The sequence below is a fragment of the Lynx rufus genome, unplaced genomic scaffold (genome assembly GCF_022079265.1).
Source record: "Lynx rufus isolate CCGP_SWC_20201006 ecotype Redwood Valley unplaced genomic scaffold, mLynRuf1.p SCAF_2, whole genome shotgun sequence".
Lineage (NCBI taxonomy): Eukaryota > Metazoa > Chordata > Mammalia > Carnivora > Felidae > Lynx > Lynx rufus.
Genome location: NW_025814834.1, coordinates 192,456,383 through 192,474,840, shown reverse-complemented (window position 1 = coordinate 192,474,840; position 18,458 = coordinate 192,456,383).

The following is an 18,458-nucleotide window of genomic DNA, read 5'->3' as shown; positions in this document are numbered from 1 at the left end:
AAGAGCATGGAGTCTAGAGTCTGACCTAGTCTTAAATTCTGGATCCATTAGTTACTAGCCATGTGACCTTAGACAATCCCTTAGCCTGTTAGTATCTTCATTTCTTCATCTGTAAAATGGGATAATAATAATATCATAACAGGGTTATGATTCAATGAGATAATGCATTTAAAAGCCCTTAGGGGCGTCTGGGTGGCTCAGTGTGGACTGAGCATCAGATCTCAGCCCAGGTCATGATCTCACAGTCCCTGGGTTCAAGCGGCATTGGTCTGTCAGCACAGAGCCTGGAGCCTGCTTCAGATTCTGTCTCCATCTCTCTCTGCCCCTCCCCTACTCACTCTCTCTCTCTCTCCCTCTTAAAAATAAATAAACATTTTAAAAATGTTTATTTATTTATTTTTTAATTTAAAAGCCCTTAGCCTGAGGCCAGGCAGAGTTGGTTTTAGGAATTGGTAGTTCCCATCACTTGCTCAATGTGAGTGCAAATTCAGAAACTGCAGGAGAGCCTGCTGGGAACATCTTTTCCCTCCACTGCAGTCCCAGCCCTGGTCCAGTTCTTCCCTACCCAGTCCCACCCCTACCCCTTTTGAGCCTCCCTCTCCCATCTCCACCTTCCCCTTCGCTACCCATTCTAGGTTTACAAGTCTGCCTAAGTGCTTTCAAGGCCAGGGGTTGTCTCACAGATCTTTACAACCCTACAGAGAGGGGAGGTGGCGGTAGGGAGGAGCAGGGCAGGGAGGGAACCAAAGAAGGAAAGAGCACAGGTGTTTATTGAGGCCCCCACTACGTCCTGGGCACCCAGCTGGGTGCCTGATATGCGTTGTCTCCTGCGGTCATAACAACACCACTTTAGGGATGAGGAAGCTGGGGCTCAGGAAGTGAACAGGAGAGCTGGAATATGAATCCAAGTGTCTGAGCAACCCCAAAATAATCTTCCACTCTGCCAGGCTGCCCACCAGCTTATAATTATTAAACGCGTGTGAAATACATACCAGTTTTCCTATTCCCAGAAGTTGTGTGCCCCCCCCCCAGAATCCAGGTATATGCTCAAACAGTGATGAATAAACAAATGAATAATAACAAATGAATGAGCAAAATCCCTCAGATACCGGTACCAGGAAGGAGGAAACAAATAACGTTGGGGAGGCGCCTAGCAGGAAGAAGCTGGAGAGGCTGTTTCCCATGGCTGTGGTCTCTAATGTGGGGAAGGAGGTCTAGCAACTGGCTTGGTTGGAGGGAGAAAAAAGTTGGGGGACAGACGTGGGGAGGGAGGTTGCTTCCTGGGGGAAACGTGAAGAAGGGAGAGAAAGCCAGTGATAGACCAGAACCTTGAAGGAGAGTGGCGTGACCTGGTCCCCGCCAACCGTGCCCCTGGGGGAGAAGCCAGACACAGCCCCCCCACTCATGACTCAACACGCTACTTTTATTTATTTATTTTTTTAAGCTTATTTATTTACTTAAGGAATCTCTACACCCAAGGTGGGGCTCGAACTCACCACCTGAGATCAAGAGTCGCATGCTCCCCGGACTGAGCCAGCTGGGCGCCCCTCAACATGTTACTTTTAAAATGAAAGTTGCAGGATCCCAAGCGGCCATCCTGAAGGATACTCCCGGAGGGAGGTTGCCCAGAGAGTACCCCACGCCGGCTCCTTCCCGCAAGAGCCCCGCGGCCTCCGGCCTTTTTGACCCCCCTGGCGCTTCCTGCCCCGCGGCCTCCTCCCCACCGCGGGCCTCCCTCCACCCGTCCCAGCTCCCGCTGCTTACCTCGGGAGGCCGACGGCAGTCCCAGCCGGGACAGGCTGCACCCCCGCGTTCCAGGGCGCCTGGGCCAAGGGGCTGCCTCCCCTGCCCTGAAGTTCCCGCCCTGCCAGGAGCTCCGTGGTCCCTCCCCCAAACTAAAATCGTCCCAACAGGTTCCCAGCCGCCCAGCCCAGGGGGAGGGAGGCTGAGGAAATCCCCTCCCCGCCTTGACACCCGGCCTGGGCCGGGCCAGCCAGCTCTGCAGTCTCACTCCTGGGCTGGCCCTGGATGAATGAGTCCTCCCCTCCGCCTGCCTGGGACTGAGCCAGGGAGCCTGTGACAGGCTCTGCTCTTTCTCTGTGGCCCTGGCATTGAACTCCGTTCCTCCTCCGAGTGCTACCGTCCTGCGCTAGGTCTGCATCTGTTTCCTTCCCTACTCGGCCCCCACGGGGAAGACCTCAGCAGGGTGGTCTTTGGTTGTGCTGTGGCCGGAAGCCAGATCTGGTACTGGACACCAGAGTGCAGTGACTCGTTGACCCTCAGCAGGGATTTAGTGACAAGCCCCCTGGGTTCCATCTGGCAAACGCATTCTGGGGCTCCTGGGTGGCTCATTAGGTTGAGTTTCAGACTTGGGCTCAGGTCAAGATCTCACTGAGTTCAGCCCTACAGCGGGCTCTGCGTTGACACGGCAGAGCCTGCTTTGGATCCTGTCTCTGTCTCTCTGTGCCCCTCCCCAGCTTCTCTCTCTCTCTCTCTCTCTCTCTCTCTCTCTCTCTCTCTCAAAATCAAATTAAAATTAAATTAAACATTTTTTTAATTACAAAAAAAAAAAAAACAAAAACAAACTAGTTCTATCTTGGCCCCTGGTGAAATAGGTTTACCAGTTTCTGATTATTCATTCAATGCATTTTGGGAATAACTCTCATTGTATAATAAAGATAGGATAAAACAGGCAGAGAGGGAAATGTTGGGACCTGAGGTCCCTGGGTGGGAAAAACGTACTTTGAAACAATGCTGGGAGCTTCTGACTACAGCAAACCCCCTCCGGCTTAGGGTTCCCCTTAAGAATATAACAGACACCATCTACTCCCCCCTCAGGTTTCCCTCAGGAATTTGACTAAAGACCTAACTAAAAATAAGTAGTAGGCCATAGAATGTATGACCCACAAGGAACGATATGGCCATAGACCACCCCTCCTACAATGGAAACCAGCCAATCAGGAATGGACAACCCAGCACCTAAAGCTATCTAGCCAATAAGGATAGAACCTGAGAAGTAAGGGGAGGGGGGTGTGGGGGGGGATGTGGGGGGGGGAGGGATGTGGGGGGGGGGAGGGATGTGGAGGGGGGGGAGCACCAGAGCCTTATAAATCGAGGAACCTTTCCTATAGTCCGCAGGCATTCACTTTCCAATGACCCCTCTCTGTAAAGAGAGCTTTCCTACTATTCTTTCTTTCTAATCGTATATTGTAACAAACTTTTGCCTGCTGCTCATTTGGGTCCACTTCTTCATTCTTCCAAGTGGTGAGACAACGAATCTCAGGTATTGTGGTAAAAAATCCTGCAACAATTGTACTAGGCGCTGGGGAAGTATATGCCCTTAAATATTCTTTGTAAATTAATAAATTCTCATTTAGGATTTGTATATCAGTTGCTTGTGACCCTCGTTAATGTGAATCAGTACCTACAAACCTCAATTCGGAGATGTTATGCTCATGTTTCTAAGCTTGCAAAATTCAGAGCCTGACCCTGAACTTGTTGAATTCACCAAGATCATGTCCCTTTGGAGCCATCAAATCAGTCTTTTCAATGCTACCCCAGCTAGCACCATCCCTCCCCACCCAACCACCATCATGGACCTTTTCCTAGTTGGAGGTTCCGTTTGAAGTTTCTACAAATGTTTGTGTGGCTTTTTTTCCTCCAGCAGCTCTTAGCTGCTTATGCAAAGAAGGTGGTAGGATTGATTCAGGTTTGAGTGGTACAGAAAGACAAGGGCCAAGTACCCTGCCACCAGGGTCCCAGCACCAAATCTCTGAGAACTGCTGTTACCCACACCATCCCTTGGGACTGGCTGTCGTATATGTATTTTGCGACCAACATTGGTCATAGTGATTGGACCAGAAAAGGACATTTGACCATCAGGGGATGGCCAACTCATTTCCCTTTCCTAAAAATTTGCATTGGAGGCAGAAAGACTCTACTCTTGTAGTTAAAATGAAAAGCAGTAAATCTGGGAGCTATAGAGAGTTCCTCATGTGGAGATACACAGTAAACTAATCTCCATGCACTCTGAGCTTACCATATCATCTGGGGAGAAAAGTCTTTCCTTCCTGTGTATCTCCTTTACTACTCACACACGATGCTTCACTTCTGACACTTCTGGTCACCAGCTATGTGGTCTTCCCCCACCAAGCAATTCTCTGAGACACCAGCTGGGTGCCTGACACTGTCTACCTGGAGATAGCATCAGATCCCACAGGTTAAGGGCTCAGTCCCACAAGACTGTCCACTTCAGATGCCCATCACCAGTACCCATGTTATCCACAACTTCTTTTTTTAACTTTTTGTTTAAATTTAATTTTAGGAGGGAGGGAGAGGGCAGAGGGAGAGAGAGAAAAAGGTGTAGGGGGAGGAGAGAATGTTAAGTAGGATCCATGCTCAGTGTGGAGCCCTAAGAGGGGCTCAATCCCAAGACCCTAGGATCATGACCTGAGCTGAAATCAAGAGTGCTCAACTGGGGCGCCTGGGTGGCTCAGTCGGGTAAGCATCCGACTTCGGCTCAGGTCATGATCTCACAGTTTGTGAGTTCAAGCCCCACATTGGGCTCTGTGCTGACAGCTCGGAGCCTGGAGCCTGCTTCGGGTTCTGTGTCTCCTTCTCTCTCTGCCCCTCCCCCACTTGTGCTCTATCTTTCTCTATCAAAAATAAATAAATGTAAAAAAAAAATTAAAAAAAAAAAAAAGAGTGCTCAACCGACTGAGCCACGTAGGTGCCCCACCCACAACTTCTGTTCTACTTGGCTGCAAATCAGAGGTTCCCATACTCTTCTCCTCTGGTTTGATTAGTTTTGTTAGAGTGGGTCACTCCTGGGAATACTTACCATTACCAGTTTATGAAAGGATATGATAAAGGATGCAGATGAATAGCCAGATGAAGAGATACATGAAGCCAGAGTTGAGAGAGTCCTAAGCACAGGAGCTCTGTCCTCATGGAAACAGAAGGGGTGTGTACCCTCCCAAATTCATGGTTGGTTCACCGACCTGGAAGCTCCAACTCCCTCCCCTCTCTACAGAAATGGGAGGGGCAAGGCTGAAAATTCCAAGCTTCAAAAGGCTTGTTCTTTCTGGTGGCCAGCCCCATCCAGGAGCCATCCAGGAGCCCACCCAGGGTCGCCTCAATAGAACAAAAGATATTCCTAGTGTCCTTATCACTTAGGAATTTACAAGGGTTTTAGGAGCTTTGTGCCAGGAACTTGGGAGAGACCAGTATATATTTTTTATTATCTTACACACATTGTAACACCTACCACAATGTATTTAAATTATCTGTGTATATGTCTTTCTCTTTCCCTGCTAAAGGGCATGTCCTGAGATGATGAATTCTTCAAGAGCAGTCACCTACTCTGTTTCACTTTGTATCCATGCAATGACACCAAAGTATGAAACAGTAAGTGCTTGTTTAACTTTTGAACTCAAGAGCATCAACTGTTCCCCCCTGTAGCAAGTGAAGGCTCCCTCAGCCACCAGCAGGTGTCAGGACATATCTCTGTAGCTTCTGGCCATCAAGCTCTTCATCTGAATTGTGATCCATAGTGGGTGGTAAAACTGCAGGTGGTTCCCTAGAGGTGTGCAGAGTCTGTGGGATAGTTCAAGGCCCCAGAGTATCAAGCCACTCAACAGGAAGCAATATCATCTAGGCTGCATAAAGTTACTCATTATGTTCTTCCAGATTCCCTGGAGCATGTTTCCCAAATGCTGAATTCTCTCCTAAATATGTTAGATAAACTACAAATATGAATATCCCATTAAGTTAGCTTTCCTTCTCAGTTTTAGCATTATATGTCTAAAGGAAATATAAATTTTTTAAAAAGTATTCTGTTTATGAAACAAAGACCTATAAGCCATTCACAGAGGGACACCTGGGTGGCTCAGTCACTTGAGAGTCTTACTTTTGATTTCAGCTAAGGTCATGATCCCAGGGTCAGGGAATCAAGCCCTGTGTCGGGCTTCACATTGGGCTCCACACAGAGTGTGGAGCCTACTTAAGATTCTCTTTTTCAGGGCTCCTGGGTGGCCCAGGTGGTTAAGCGTCCAACTTCAGCTTAGGTCATGATCTCACAGTGTGTGAGTTCAAACCCCATGTTGGGCTCTGTGATGATAGCTCAGAGCCTGGAGCCTGCTTCAGATTCTGTGTCTCCCTCTCTCTGCTTCTCCCCTACTCACAATCTGTCTGTCTCTCTCAAAAATAAATAAACATTAAAAAAAAAATTCTCTCTCTCCCTCTGCCCCCTCTCCTCCACTAGCTCTCTCTCTCTCTTAAAACAAAACTTTTTGTTGCAGAATACTCAGTACAGCAGAACTAAAAACACTAGACAAAATGTAAAGAAAATCTTATTTAGTGCATGACTGACCTTGACGGGTATCTAAGGAATCCCTAGGAGAAAACAGGAGTAAACCAAGGCTAAATGAACTAATCTATTTAAAGAAGACACACCCCCAAATTAAGAAACTGGGAAAAATTGGGGGTTTTTATTATTGAAATATAGGGGTGCCTGGGTGACTCAGTCGGTTGAGCGTCTGACTTCGGCTCGGGTCATGATCTCACAGTTGATGAGTTCGAGTCCCGTGTCAGGCTCTGTGCTGACAGCTCAGAGCCTGGAGCCTGCTTCAGATTCCGTGTCTCCCTCTCTCTCTGTCCCTTCCCTACTCATAATCTGTCTCTCTCTGTCTCAAAAGTAAATAAACATTAAAAAACTTTTTTTAAATTAAGTATACAAAAGATTTTTTTAAAGCATCTAAAAGCATATCATCAAACTAACCAAAAGAAAGTTCATATAGTTATGTTAATGTCACACAAAATAGAATTTAAGTTAACAAAATTATCAGAGATAAAGAGGGCTACTATAAATTGAAGAGTTTTGATTTACCAAGAATCTACTATAATTCCAAATGTATGATTCATAGATGGATACCTAGAGACATATATAGGAAAACTTTGTTATTAGGATCTTATAAAAGAAAAACCTAGTATAGTATAAAGAATATAGTCAATGGTATTGTAATAGCATTGTATAGTAACAGAAGGTAACTATACTTGTGATGAGCATTAACATAAGGAATAGACCTAGCATAGAATAGACTTATCCAATCACTATATAACTAGTGTAACATTGTGTGTGTCAACTATACTTCAATTTAAAAATTATCACAGGGGCCTCTGGGTGGCTCGGTCGCTTAAGCGTCCAACTTCGGCTCAGGTCATGATCTCACAGTTCTTGAGTTCAAGCCCCATGTTGGGTGGGCTCTGTGCTGACAGCTCGGAGCCTGGAGCCTGCTTCGGATTCTGTGTCTCCCTCTCTCTTTGCCCTTCCCCTGCTCACACACTCTCTCTCTCTCTTTATCTCTCTCTCAAGAATAAGTAAACATTAAAAAATATCATATATGTGTTTGTCTGTATCTGGAATGCCCTAATACAAGATATCTGATAGCACCAAGGCATCCATTCTATCACTTATCGCCATACTCTGTCAGCGCAGAGGGTGTTCCTTAAACTGAAAATCTTGCTCAAAAGCCCTACGCAAGAGGGAGAATTTGTCTTCTTTATCTGCATCCATCAGGATTCTAAACTGAAAGCAACCCAAACCAACTCTGGGTATTTTAAGCAGAAAAGCAATTTATTAAAAGAACATTAAGTAGCTAGTAGAATTAATGAGAGGACTGAAGAGAAGAATCACATTCTGGGCTACACAATGAGAAACAACCAAAGTCAACTTGCAGAATGGAACTGGTGGTAAGGACACCTGCTGTGGTTGCAGAGCTCTGGACACGCGGCTGTGCCAGTGGTACCCTTGGCATTGAATACTGGCTGTTCATTACCCCTGTAGCACTGCTTGGCTGGGAACCGATCTTTGTAAATACACACTGCATATATTCCCTAATGCAGCAGAATCTTGTTTTCATTGTCCCAGATTGCTCTTAGGCTCCTCTTTCCTGATCACAGACCTGTGATCTCCCTGGGAAACAGGATGGGAGTATAACCCAAGACAAGGTTAATCAGCATTTTCCCTGAGATTCTTCAAAGCAAAGTTGGGAGGAATATGCTCTTTTCCTTTCTGGAAGAAAAAAAAAAATTGTGGCTACAGGAGTCTGGAACTGCTGGCAGCCACAGATCTACCTTCATGGTGAAGTCAGATTTATCTTCCATAGCAATTTTACCGTGCATTAATAAATTTTTCTAACAGCTTGTTGAGACACAATTGGCATAACAGAGACAAATGCCGATCAATTTTTATCATTTGTTTAAATCTAGGCTCTATGCCCAATGTGGGGCTTGAACTCATGCCCCTGAGTGATATGTTCCTCTGACTGAGACAGCCAGGCACCCCAAAATTCTTCATTATATGACAGGTAATATTCACCCTTTTGCCATGCACAAGGTTCTGGGGATTAGGAAGTGGATATCTTTGGGGGGCATTATTTAGCCTACCACACAGGTTAATAATGGGATATACCTCATACAGCTGTTTTGAGCCATATCTGAGTTTGTACATACATAGCTCCCAAAGAATGTTGGCTATTGTATTTATTATTATTCATTTTGGTAATGTACCTTATTGGTTTTTTAGCCATCTCATGTCTGAACACCCTTCTAATTTTGAGAAATGGTTTCGTTTATTGGTCTCAGTAGAAGGGAGAAGCCCAACTTGTGTTACAAAAGTTTGAAGGGAGGTGCACCTGGGTGGCTCAGTCAGTTAAGCGTCCGACTTCAGCTCAGGTCATGATCTCGTGGTCCGTTCGTTGGTTCAAGTCCCACGTCAGGCTCTGTCCTGACACCTCAGAGCCTGGAGCCTGCTTCTGATTGTATGCCTCCCTCTCTCTCTGCCCCTCCCCTGCTTGCTCTCTGTCTCTCAAAAATAAATAAACGTTAAAAAAAATTTTTTTTTAAGTTTGAAGGGAGACAAATATTTGCCCTTCCTATCTCCTATCATCCAGGCCATGGGCCAATAACCAGGGTTTGGCCAATAAGATGCTCATACCTGTGACACTGGAGTCTTGTAAAGACTCAATTTGAAACCATTAAGGGCTGCAACAATGATGTCAAGAGTCTGGAAGCAACAAATGTCCAGTGGTGGTGTTGTAGTCAGACTCTACTGTAGAGAGAGAAATGATCAATGCTGTCTAGCTTTTTTTTTTTTTTTAGCTGTTCCTTTTCCAAGCCTACTTCTTTTATTTTCCCTTCTTTTCTATAAGCTATGTAATATCCTTCTAATAAATTCATTTCTGCCTAAGTTAGCCACTTTTGGCTTCTATTGTTGCAACTGACAACCCCGATTAATATTTATTGGAATTCTACTGGTCTGCTGTTTGTGACACTTAATTAACTGTGCTTATTAGACTTCCTGACGATGTGCCCCCTGACGTTAGGCACTGAGGACATGATTAGAACAATTTCATGAAGTTGGAAAATGTAACAAAGGGATAATTGATTATGTTACCTACAGCGAGACAGGGAAAATTTTGGTTTAAATTTCCCAGATCAGAGCAAATTTTAAAATTCAGAACCATCAAAAAAATCAAAAAATTAAAATAAAATTCAGAACCATCATGAAATGTGGCAGGAAACCTTTCTTCCTGTATCCAGCAGTCTGGAACTGTTCAAAACTGGCTCAAAAACGTAGTAATTTTTAATAAGTAGTACAAAGACAACTGGATATCCACATGCAAAAAAATAAAGTTTGCCCCATAGCTCACACTATACACAAAATGAACTCAAAATGGATCATAGACTTAAGTATAAGAATTAAAATTATAAAACTCCTAGGAGAAAAATAGGAGTAAAGTCCTTGTGACCTTGAGTTAAGCAACAGTTTCCTGGATGTGACAGCAAAAGCACAATTGACAAAAGGATAAATAGGTAAGTTGGGCTACCTCAAAATTTATGTTTGTGCTGCAAACAGTACCACCAAAAAAGAAAAATGAGAGAAAATACTCGCAAAATGGGAGGAAAATATTTCCAAAGTCATATATCTGATAAGGGGTTTGTCCAGAATATATAAAGGACTCTTAGAACTCAAGAATTAAAAAGACAGAAAGCTCAATCAAAAATTGAGCAAAGAGGGGTACCTGGATGGCTCAGTCAGTTAAGCGTCCAACTTTGACTCTGGTCATGATCTCACAGTTCATGGGTTTGAGCCCCATGCTGGGTTTTGTGCTCACAGCACGGAGCCTGCTTCAGATCCTTTGTCTCCCTCTCTCACTCTGCCCCTCCGCCTCTCATCCTCACTCTCTCTCTCTCAAAAATAAACGTTTAAAAAAATTTTTTTTTGATCGAGCAAAGAACAGTTAAGCCTCCAACATCGGCTCAGGCCATGATCTCACAGTTCATGAGTTGGAGCCCTATGTCAGGCTCTGTGCTGATAGTTCAGAGACTGGGGCCCACTTTGAGTTCTGTCTCTCCCTCTCTCTCTGCCCCTCTCCTGCGTGCTCTCTCTCTCTCTCTCTTTCTCTCTCTCAAAAATAAACAAACATTATAAAAAAATTTTTAATTGAGCAAAGAATTAGAATAGATACTTCTCCAAATAATATATACAAATGACATAAGCACATGAAAATATGTTCAACATCATTCATCATTGGTCACCAGAGAAATGCAAATAAAAACCCCAGTGAGATACCCACCTGACATCAGTCTGACCTCTAGGGAAGCAAAAGAGGAAAGGACATTGAGTTCAACCAATGGCTGATGGACAACCAGTGGTTCATGATTTAATCAATCTGCTTATATAATGAAGCTCCAGTAAAAACTCTGGACTCTGAAGCTTGGTAGACCTCCCTGGTTGGCAAACATTGATGTGTCAGGAAGTGATACGCCCTGACTTCTCAGGTAGAGGGCATGAAAGTTCTCCATTTGAGGCCATCCTGACTTCTGAATCTCTTCTTTTGGCTGGTCCTGACTTGTATTGTTTATAATAAAAATTTAATTTTAAGTATAGAACTTTCCTAAATTATTTGAGTCATTCTACCAAATTTTCAAACCGGAGGGGGCTGTGGGAACCCTCACATTTGTAACCAGTTCATACTAATTGGGGGTGGCCTGGGGATGACTGAAGTTTGGGTGGCATCTGAAGTGAAAGCAGTTGGGGACCATGCCTTTTAATCGTGGGTTCTGTGCTAACTCCTGAGGGGTAGTGCCAGAATTTTATTTTAGTGCACGAATTGGTGTCAGAATATTAGCTTATATGGCAAAAGATGTAATTAAATTAAAGCTATCTTGAGATAAGGATAATCCACCTGGATCATCCAAGTGGACCTTAAAGTCAATCACATGTATCCTTGTAAGAGGGAGGCAGAGGGAGGCAGAGGAAGATTTGCCACAGGCAGAAGAAGAAAAGGCAATGTGACCACAGATGCAGAGTAGGTTAGTGTAGCCACAAGCTGAGAAATGCTAGCAGCCAGCAGAAACTGGGAGAGGCGATGAACAGATTCTACCCTTGGAGTGTTTAGATGGAGAAGATCCTGGCCAAGGCCTTGATTCTTGATTTTGACCTAGTGAAACCTATTTCCAACATCTGACCTCTAGAATTATGTGAGAATAAATTCCTGCTGTCTCAAGCCACCAAGTTTGCGACAATTTGCTATAGCGGCCATCGGAAACCAACATATCTCATTTAAAGATACAACTGAGGCCCAGAACTGTCCCCAAATCCTGCAACAAGGACAAAGTCACATTTAGGCTACCTGGCTCCAGAGCCTATGCTCCTAATGGCTACACTGTCCTATAGTTAACAGAAAGAAGATTCTCACAGCTCACCAACGGGCTGCGCTTGCCACATTCACTTCTTCACAGCACCCTCCTGGGGGTGCTGATTTCTGCATTAACTTCTTCTAGGCTACAGGAAACAAAGGCATCCCTAGCTTACCACAGGAAATGGGAAATTGGTGTTAAGATTCACAGATAAGAAGCACAAAAACCATCCTGGGCTGTATGTTCAGGCTTTGTGCAACTGAACCAGGGTTCTTTGCCATTTAAGAGACAGTAACAGCTCTAGCGCACAAACACGACTCCAGTGGTCGCTCCCTTCCCCCATCCACAGGAGGTCCTCTATGTATTGCTTTCTACCCAAGTCACTCCTCCATTCTGTGAACACAGTTGATCTTTGTCCTTGCCCCTGCTTCTTCCTGCTGCTTCTACAGATTTCTTCTGACCCTGTTCTTCCATCTTCTGCTTGATTTCTTCTTTCTCATGGATGCTACTATCTTATGGTTTCTCCTTAGAACTTTTTCCTTCTGTGTCTCAACTACTGTTTCACGCATAGTCAAATGTCCCCAATAGGGATATGGTGAGGTTGGTCAAGCACTATCTGATCTGGTACCCTTATTGGTTAGAGCTCTCTTTCTAGGCCACTTTATAGTGTTTAGATAGCACTCAATATATCAAAAAACAGCTACATAATGGTTTTTAATTTTCAAATACTGTTATTTGCAAAATGCTGGAAATCCTCTCCTTTGCAGTATTCAATCTTAGAATGAAAAAATTTAAATGTCAATTAAAACGTATGTACAGGAGTACACAATTTTTCAAGACTGTTTCAGACGTTATAAGCAAAACAGGTGGTTCTATGCCCAGCTTCTCTCTTTGTTGGGGTCCCACAGCAAATAATGGAAAGAAAGAAAAGGAGAGCTGAGTTGAAAAGTAAAGGAAAACTAGCTGAATATAAGTGGCTGCATCGAGAGATACTTTCTGACTTTATTAGTAAGAGCTGTGCTTGGCATTTGAGACGCATTATCTCAGTTAATTCTGGTAATTCACCAGTGATACAAGTTCATTTGACGGGTGAGCAAACTGGGTTCAGAGAGGCGGCAAGTGGCCTAGGCTTACCCAACATGGTCAAAACCAGAGCTGGGATTTGAACCCACGTCTGCTGGATCCTCAGATCTGTGTTTTAACCACATCATGCCGCTCTTGGCCAGAGAGAAGAGAGGCCTCTGCTGCATCCCACGTCTAGGAACAGCTGCCAGCAGCAATGGCATTTAGGACCACCCCAGCAGAGAGGAGACTCAGTCTCAGCTCAGGGAGGGATGGCAAGAAGACGCAAAGTATTGCGGTACCTGTGGCTAATAACACCTGTTGCTAAAATTGCTATGCGGTACCTGTTGCTAATACCTGTTGCTAAAATTGCTAATACCTGCTAATACGGGTTCTACATCTCAGCAAAGGAAGCCGGAATGTCTTCTGGTGGCCTAAGAAAAGTCACCATTCCCATACCGTATTGCAAGTTAGGGAGGGTGGCCTCTGCTGTCCCATCCTGTCTTGGGGGATGGGGAGCAAACATTTGCCACCAGATGATTATTCCCCTTTTGTTCTATGCTCCTTTGACGTTTGTGGTATTTAGCTTATCTTTCTTTTTCTCCCTTTTATTTGTCATCCTCCACCAACTTTCTGTTTACTTCCCCTCAGAAATAACATAGTACAGTGGCTAAGGTCATGGACTCTGGACCCAGACCTTTTGAGTTCTGGCCCTACTCCTTACTAGCTGTGCGATCTTGGACAAATTACATACACTCCCCATATCTTAGTTGCCTTTTTAAAATCTTACCGTGTAAATATGCATACTTCCGATCCATTCTTTTTAATAGCTACATTAGATGTAGCATACTTTCTCCAATCACTGCTTGAAAGATAAACATTCTCTTTAATCTCAGTGTTTGGCCATTGTACACAATGCTGCAATAAACATCCTTATAGATATAGCCAGTGCTTTTCTACCCAGAAGGGGGATTTGTAGATGAAAGGGTATGATTTTATTTTATTTTATTTTATTTGTAGAGAAAGAGTGCACAAGTGGGGGAGAAGAGTAGAGGGGGAGAGAGAGAGAATCCTTAGCAGTTTCCACACTCTGCACGGAGCCCAGCGTGGACTGGATCACATGACCCTGGGGTCATGACCTGAGCTGAAATCAAGAGTCGGCCACTCAACCAACTGAGCCACCCACACACCCCTGTTTTTTATTTTTAATATGTGTTGCTGGCATGCTTTCCAAAAAAGCTATAGCAGGAGCACCTGGCTGGATCAGTTGGTAGAACATGTGACTCTTGATCTCAGGGTCATGAGTTTGAGCCCCACATTGGGCATAGAGATTACCTAATTTTAAAAAGGCCATACTACTTTACAGCAATACATAATAATGCCTCTTTTTTAGTAATCCCATCAGCAATAAATATGACCTGAATTTTTGAATTTTCAGAATCTGGTAAGTATAAAGTGAAATCTTACTGTTACTTTAATTTGCATTTCCCTGGTTATTGTGAGTCTGAAAACTCTTCTATGCTTCTTGTGCATTCAGATTTGTGAATTACTTCTCCATGTCCTTTGTCCATTTTTCTATTCAGTTCTTAGTCCCCTTCTTGTCCATTTGCAAGAATTCCTCTTATGTTGTAAATATTAACTGTCTGTTCACTCTTTGCATTTCCCCCCCAAATTTGTTGCCTGTTTTATAAATTCATTCAAAAAGCTTCATTTAGTCAAGTAGTTCCTACTTTTTTTTCTTTTTTTTTAAATTTTTTTTAACGTTTATTTATTTTTGAGACAGAGAGAGACAGAGCATGAACGGGGGAGGGTCAGAGAGAGGGAGACACAGAATCTGAAACAGACTCCAGGCTCCGAGCTGTCAGCACAGAGCCCGACGCGGGGCTTGAACTCACGGACCGTGAGATCATGACCTGAGCTGAAGTCGGCCGCTTAACCGACCAAGCCAACCAGGCGCCCCCTTTTTTTTTTTTCTTTTTAAGTAGGTTCTACACCAACCATGGGGCTTGACCTCACAACCAGAGATCAAGAGTTGCATGTTCTGCAGACTGAGCCAGCTAGGCGCCCCTACTTTTCTAACAGCTGAGTTTGCTGCCTTGGTCTACCTCATACCTAGGTTATACATATGGTCTCCTACATTTTCTTTTCTTGTTTTTTTTTTTTAATTTTTTAATGTTTATTTATTTTTGAGAGAGAGAGTGCGAGTGGTGGAGGGGCAGAGAGAGAGGGAGTCAGAATCCAAAGCAGGGTCTAGGCTCTGAGCTGTCAGCACAGAGCCCGATGCAGAGCTTGAACCCACAAACCATGAGATCATGACCTGAGCCAAAGTCGGACGCTTAACCAACTGAGCTACCCAGGCACCCCTTTCTTTTTTTAATGTTTATTTATTTACTTACTTATTTTTTGAGAGAGAGAGAGAGAGGGCATGCGTGCATGTGATTTGGGGAGGGGCAGAGAGAGAGAGAGAAAGAGAGAGAGAAGGAGAGAATCCCAAGCAGTCTCTGCACTGTCAGCACAGAGCCCTACATGGGGCTCAATCTCATGACCATGAGATCCTGACCTTAGCTAAAATCAAGAGTGAGTCACTCAACCGACTGAGTCACCCAGGTGCCCCCAAATAGTTGCTTTTTAAAAAATATTTTCTGGGACACCTGGGTGGCTCAGTTGGTTAAGCATACAACTCGATTTCAGCTCATGTCATGATCTCACTGTTCCTGGATTCGAATCCCACATAGGACTCTGTGCTGAGAGCAAGGCTTAGGATTCTCTCTCTCTCTCTCTCTCTCTCTCTCTCTCTCTGTCCCCTCCCCCCCAAATAAATAAACATTTAAAAAATAGATAAAATAAATAAATATTTTCCTCTTCAAATTATGTAACATATCCAAATTTTATCAAAATGTTTTGAGCATCTGCAGTTTATGCAGGTACTTTATCAGGGAAGGTGACTTTTTTTTCCTCAGCTTTACTGAAGTATGATTGACATACACATTTGTATCTTTAGGTTGTACAATACAATTTTTAAAAGTGTATAAAGTGATGATTTAATATACGTATACATTTTGAAATGATTACCACTGAGGTAATTAATACATCCATCACTTCGTATAGTCATGGTGTGTGGTGAGAACACTTTAAAGTCTATTCTAAGCAGGCTACTCGGGGGGCTCAGTCGGTTGAGTGTCTCACTTTGGTTCAGGTCATGATCTCACACACAGTTCGTGAGTTCAAGCCCTACACTGGGCTTTGTGCTGAGAATGGGAAGCCTGCTTCAGAGTCTCTGTCCCCATCTCTCTCTGCCCCTCCCCTGCTCGTGCTCTCTCTCTCTCTCAAAAATAAATAGAAATGAGACTGTGTGGCTCAGTCGGTTGAGTGTCCAACTTTGGCTCAGGTCATGACCTCATGGTTAGTGGGTTCGAGCCCCACGTAGGACTGTGTGCTGACAGCTTGCTCAGAACCTGGAGCTTGCTTTGGATTCTGTGTCCTCTCTCTGCCCCTCCTCTGATTATGCTCTGTCTCTCTCTCCCTCTCAAAAATAAGTAAACACAGGGGCACCTGGGTGGCTCAGTCAGTTAAGTGTCCGACCTCGGCTCAGGTCATGATCTCACAGTTTGTGAGTTTGAGTCCCGCATCAGGCTCTATGCTGTCAGCTCAAAGCCTGAAGCCTGTTTCAGATTCTATGTCTCCTTTCTCTCTGCCGCTCCCCCACTTGTGCTCTCTCTCTGTCTCTCAAAAATAAATAAATGTAAAAAAATTTTTTTAAATAAGTAAATGTAAAAAATATATAATAATTTTAAATAAATAAATATTTTTTTAAAAAAATAGGCAAACCATAAGAGACTCTTAAATACAGAGAACGGGGTACCTGGGTACTTCAGTCAGTTCAACATCCCACTCTTGATTTCGGCTCAGGTCATGATCTCACAGTTCCGTGGGTTTGAGCCCCACATCAGGCTCTGTGCTGACAGTGCGGAGCCTGCTTGGGATTCTGTCACCCTCTCTCTCTGTTCCTCCCAGCTCGCTCTCTCTCTAAAATAAATAAATAAGGTTTAAAAAAGTCTTGTTGAGTACAGAGAACAAACTGAAGGTTGCTGTAGCAGAGGCGGGTGGAAGGATGTGTTAAATGGGTGATGGGCATTAAGGAGGGACTTTTTGGGATGAGCACTGGGTGTCATATGTAAAAGACAAAAACACTGGGTTCTACTCCTGAAGCCAAGACTACACTGTATGTTAACTAACTTGAATTTAAATTTAAAAAAGTATTCAATAGTTGAAAAAAAGTTTTTAAATGCTTTAAAACCTACTCTAAGCAAACCTCAAGTATACATGACAGTAATACTAACTATAATCACCATGCTGTACATTAGATCCCTTCCTACATTTTCTTCTAAGACTTTTATTATTTTATATTTATACTTAATTGTAAATATTTAAGTCATCTTTCAAAATTGTACAAGATAGGGGTCAAATTATTTTCTTCCATATACAGAGCTAGCTCAATAGCACCATTTACTAAAGGAACCATGTTTCTCCCTCTATGACAAATGATACCATTGTCACATGCTGAACTGTCTAATACACTAAGATCTAGTTCTAGATTTCTATTATTTTCCACCGAACTAGTCCTATACCAACATTATATTAATTTCATTACAGCAGTTTTATGAATACTCTGACATCTGGTAAAGCAACTAGTTCCCCTTCACTGTACTTTGTCATACTTTCTTCGGTTATTCTAAGGCCTATATTCTTCCATATGGATTTAAGATTATGTTAACAATTCAATTCAATATATTTCCCAAATGGGGGCTCCTGGATGGCTCAGTGGGTTAGGCGTCAACTCTTGGTTTTGGCTCAGATCATGATCTCGTTTTGTGGGTCTGAGCCCTGCATCGGGCTCTGTGCTGACAGCATTCTCTTTCCCTTTCTCTCTGCACCTCCCCAGCTCTCTTTCTCTCTCTTTTTCTCTCTCTCTCAAAAATAAATAAACTTTAAAAAATAAAAATATTCTTTGTTTTCATAACATTGTTACCCAAGAACAAAAACTTTCTTTTTTGTCTAGCTACAATTTTGTGTTGTTCAATAATATTTCACCATGTTCTTCATATATGACCTGTGACTTTGTTCAACTATTTTTTATTTTTTTATTATTATTTTTAATGTTTATTTATTTTTGAGAGAGAGAGAGAGAGAACCAGAGACAGAGCATGAGTGGGGGAGGGGCTGAGAGAGAGAGGGACACAATCTGAAGCAGGCTCCAGGCTCTGAGCTGTCAGCACAGAGCCTGTCGTGGGGCTCAAACTCAAGAACCACAAGACCATGGCCTGGGCCAAAGTCGGACGCTCAACCAACTGAGCCACCCAGGCCCCCTGACTTTGTTCAACTTAATTTTAGGTGTTTTTTTGTTTGTTTGTTATTGTGGCGAAATACACATAAAAGTTACCATCTTAGCTAATATTACACTGTATGTTAATTATACTGGAATTTAAAAAATAAAAAATTGAAGAACTAAAATTATCGTCTTAACCATTTTTAAGTACATAGTTCAATGGCATTAAGTACATTCACATGGCTGTGCAACCATCATTACCACCCCTCTCCAGGACTATTTTCATCTTATAAAACTGAAACTCCATGCCTATTAAACAATAATTCCTCAATCTCTCCTCCCCTCCACCTCTGGAAACCACCATTAC